Raw genomic sequence first — 4,666 nt, 5'->3', positions numbered from 1 at the left:
TATGCTTTGCGTGATGCCCAGACACTAAAATTCTCTGAAATCTTTCCTAATTTGTATAATGGGCATAATGTCACTGAATTTGATGGACTATTTTAAGATTGAGATAAAGTATGTAAATCAAGTCTATTGTCTAGTATATTATAAAACTTGGAGTTTTATAAAACTTGGAGGGTCATAGTTTTTCTTCAACCCTGTGGCATATCCAATAGCAAAGCAAGTTGATTCTAGTTTCAAAATATATCTTTGAAATTATTATTTCTCAATACCTTCCCCAATATTACTCTAGTCAAATGAACAACAAAATGAAAGTGACTCCTAACTGTATGCTTTGCATTCACTCTTGCCCTCTAAACCACTCTTCATAATCATACTTTAAAAAAAAATAAAGTTTGTTTAGATTATTCCACTTTTTAAAGACCTATAGTGATTTCTTTCAACCTGTAAAATAAAACGTAGTCTACAGGGTGCCTGTGCGGTTCAGTCGGTTAAGCATCTGCTTTTCTTTCTTTCTTTCTTCCTTTCTTCCTTCCTTTCCTTCTTTCTTTCTTTCTTTCCTTCTTTCTTTCTTTCTTTCTTTCTTTCTTTCTTTCTTTCTTTCTTTCTTTCTTTCTTTCTTTCTTTCTTTCTTTCTTTCTTTTTCTTTCTTTCTTTTTCTTTCTTTCTTTCTTTCTTTCTTTCTTTCTTTCTTTCTTTCTTTCTTTCTTTCTTTCTTTCTTTCTTTCTTTTTCTTTCTTTCTTTCTTTCTTTCTTTCTTTCTTTCTTTCTTTCTTTTTCTTTCTTTCTTCTTTTCTTTCCTTTTTCCTTTCTTTCTTTCTTTTTCTTTCTTTCTCTTTCTTTCTTTCTTTCTTCTTTCTTTTGCAGCCTCTTTTTTTTTAATTTTATTATGTTATGTTAGTCACCATACATCGTTAGTTTTTGATGTGGTGATCCACGATTCATTGTTTTCGTAGAACACCCAGTGCTCCATGCTGTATGTGCCCTCTTTAATACCCATCACCAGGCTAACCCATCCGCTGACCCCCCTCCCCTCTAGAACCCTCAGTTTGTTTCTTGGAGTCCATAGTCTCTCATGGTTCATCTTCCCCTCCGATCCCCTCCCCCTTCATGTTTCCCTTCCTTCTCCTAATGTCCTCCATGCTATTCCTTATGTTCCACAAATAAGTGAAACCATATGATAACTTTCTCTCCTTGAGTTATTTCACTTAGCATAATCTCCTCCAGTCCCATCCATGTTGATGTAAAAGTTGGGTATTCATCCTTTCTGATGGCTGAGTAATATTCCATTGTATATATGGACCACATCTTCTTTACCCATTCAACTGTTGAAGGGCATCTCGGCTCTTTCCACAGTTTGGCTATTGCGGACATTGCCACTATTGTTTAACATAGCAGTAGAGGTCCTAACAACAGCAATCAGACAACAAAAAGAAATAAAAGGTATTCAAATTCGCAAAGAAGAAATCAAACTCTCTCTTTTCGCAGATGACATGATACTTTATGTGGAAAATCCAAAAGACTCCACCCCTAAATTACTAGAACTCATACAGCAATTCAGTAATGTGGCAGGATACAAAATCAATGCACAGAAATCAATTGCTTTCTTACACACTAACAATGCAACTGTAGAAAGAGAAATTAGAGAAATAATTCCGTTTATAATAGCACCAAAAACCATAAGATACCTTGGAATAAATCTAACCAAAGAGGTAAAGGATCTATACTCCAGGAACTACAGAACACTCATGAAAGAAATTGAAGAAGACACGAAAAGATGGAAAAACATTCTGTGCTCATGGATCAGAAGAATAAACATTGTTAAAATGTCTGTGCTACCCAGAGCAATCTATACCTTCAAAGCCATCCCGATCAAAATTCCAATGACATTTTTCAAAGTGCTGGAAGACACAATCCTAAAATTTGTATGGAATCAGAAAAGACCCTGAATTGCCAAGGAAATGTTGAAAGAGAAAAACAAAGCTGGGGGCATCATGTTGCTGGATTTCAAGCTATATCACAAGGCAGTGATCACCAAGACAGCATGGTACTGGCACAAAAACAGACATATAGATCAATAGAACAGAATAGAGAGCCCAGATATGGACCCTCAACTCTATGGTCAAATAATCTTTGACAAAGTGGGAAAAATATGCAATGGAAACAAGATAGTCTTTTCAATAAATGGTGCTGGGAAAATTGACAGCTATATACAGAAGAATGAAATTCGACCATTCTCTAACACCATACAGAAAGATAAACTCAAAATGGATGAAAGACTTCAATGTGAGACAGGAATCCATCAAAATCCTAGAGGAGAACATAGGCAATAACCTCTTCAACGTTAGCCACAGCAACTTTTTTAAGATACATCTGCAAAGGCTAGTGAAACAAAAGCAAAAATGAACTTTTGGGACTTCATCAAGATAAAAAGCTTCTGCACAGCAAAGGAAACAGTCAACAAAACAAAGAGGCAACCAACCCACCAAATGGGAGAAGATACTTGCAAATGACACTATAGGCAAAGGGCTGATTTCCAAGATCTATAAAGAACGTCTCAAATTCAACACCCAAAAAACAAATAATCAAGTCAAAAAATGGGCAGAAGACTTGAACAGATACTTGTCCAAAGAAGACGTACAAATGGCTAACAGACACATGAAAAATGTTCACCATCATTAGCCATCAGAGAAATTCAAATCAAATCCACTTTGAGATACCACCTTACAGCAGTTAGATGGGCAAAAAACTGACAAGGCAAGAAACAACAAGTGTTGGAGAGGTTGTAGAGAAAGGGGAATCCTCTTACACTGTTGGTAAGAATGCAAGTTCGTACAGCCACTTTGGAAAACAGTGTGGAGGTTCCTCAAAAATTTAAAAATAGAGCTACCCTATGACCCAGCAATTGCACTCTTGGGTATTTACCCCAAAGACACAGATGTAGTGAAAAGAAGGGCCATATGCACCCCAATGTTCATAGCCACAATGTCTGCAATAGCCAAACTGTGGAAAGAGCTGAGATGCCCTTCAACAGATGAATGGATAAAGAAAATGTGGTCCATATCTACAATGGAATATTACTCAGCCATCAGAAAGGATGAATACCCAACTTTTACATCAACATGGATGGGACTGGAGGAGATTATGCTAAGTGAAATAAGTCAAGCAGAGAAAGTTATCATATGGTTTCACTTATTTGTGGAACATAAGGAATAGCAGGGAGGACATTAGGAGAAGGAAGGGAAAAATGAAGGGGGGAAATCAGAGGGAGAGACGAATCATGAGAGACCATGGGCTCTGAGAAACAAACTGAGGGCTCTAGAGGGGAGGGGGTGGGGGGATGTGTTGGCCCAGTGATGGGTATCAAGGAGGGCATGTACTGCATGGAGCCCTGGGTGTTATATGAAAACAATCATGTCACTACATCAAAAACTAATGTGGTACTGTATGGTGACTAACATAGCATAATAAAATAAAATTAAAGGAAAAAGAAAGATGAGTGAAAGACCAATTCAAAACCTAGCTATCAAAAGCCTTAAAATATATGTACCCTGTCACCCACAATTTTCTTTTTTTCTTTTTTAAAAATTTATTTTTATGAAAAATATGGAAACTTTCATGAGTGTGTCAACTTTGTGCTGCAGCCAAGGTAATCTTCTCCATATCCTTCTGATTTTAGTCTTTGTGCTGTCAAAGTGAGCACCCACAATTTTATTTCTCAAAATTAATCCTATAGAAATGTTCACACAAATCTCCAAATATACATATAATATTTATATCAGCATTTTTATAATAAGCAAAATCAATATAAACAAACATGGATAGGGAATAAAAAGTCATTGTCTAGGTAGAAAAAAAAGGACAGAAACACCATCTTTTTTCATCTCTGACATACATATTCACAGAACACCCTTAGGTATAAAGCAAATACTATTTCAAAGGGAAGTTCAAACATTGCAGTTATGATTGGCTACCTTTGCTAGAGAAGTGACATCAGAGTAGAGCTCTGTCCCATACTGATGTGCCACGTTTTTGTTTTTTGTTTTAATTAAAATATGTGTGACATATAACATTGTATAAATTTATGGTGTACAACATGATCTGATACATGTGTATACTGTAGTATAATTGTTAATGCAGTGATAATTAGTACTTCTATCACTTCATGATTATTTCTTTTAAGTCATTGGAAAAATTGGGATTTAGTCTCTTAGCAAGTCTAATGATTATAATACAAAATTATAGTCTGTATTCATTACTGTGCATTAGACCTATAGGATTTCTTTACAATTCATTGCAAACTTGTATCCTTAAAACAACATTTCTCCAATTCTGTCACACTACCAGGGCCCTGTTAACCACCATTTCAATTTCTGTTCTTAAAAATTTGGCTTTTTTAGATCCTGTATTTAAGTGATATCAGATAGTACTTGTCTTTTTCTGTTCCACTCATCTCAGTTACCATAAGGTATTCAAGGTACATCCATATTGTCACAAATGGCTGGATCTCCTTATTTCTCATGGCTGAAAAATGTTCCATTATGTATACATACAGCACAATTCTTTATACATTCATACACTGATGAGCACTTAGGTTTCTTCCATATCTTGGTTATGGTGAATAATTCTTCAATAAACAAGGAAGTGCATATATCCTTTTGATATCCTGGTC

General features: G+C 35.5%; 1 non-coding gene across 1 annotated transcript; it reads right to left on the bottom strand.

The window, feature by feature from the left end:
* Window positions 1-3,594: 3,594 nt before the first annotated feature.
* On the bottom strand, window positions 3,595-3,697 carry LOC113926108. Its single transcript, XR_003521184.2, has one exon. It is a non-coding gene; the product is annotated as a U6 spliceosomal RNA (small nuclear RNA).
* Window positions 3,698-4,666: the final 969 nt, after the last annotated feature.

This window comes from Zalophus californianus, chromosome 2 (genome assembly GCF_009762305.2).
Source record: "Zalophus californianus isolate mZalCal1 chromosome 2, mZalCal1.pri.v2, whole genome shotgun sequence".
In the NCBI taxonomy this organism is placed as follows: Eukaryota; Metazoa; Chordata; class Mammalia; order Carnivora; family Otariidae; genus Zalophus; species Zalophus californianus.
The sequence above is the reverse complement of the archived record's forward strand: the minus strand, read 5'-3'. Positions and strand labels throughout refer to the sequence as shown.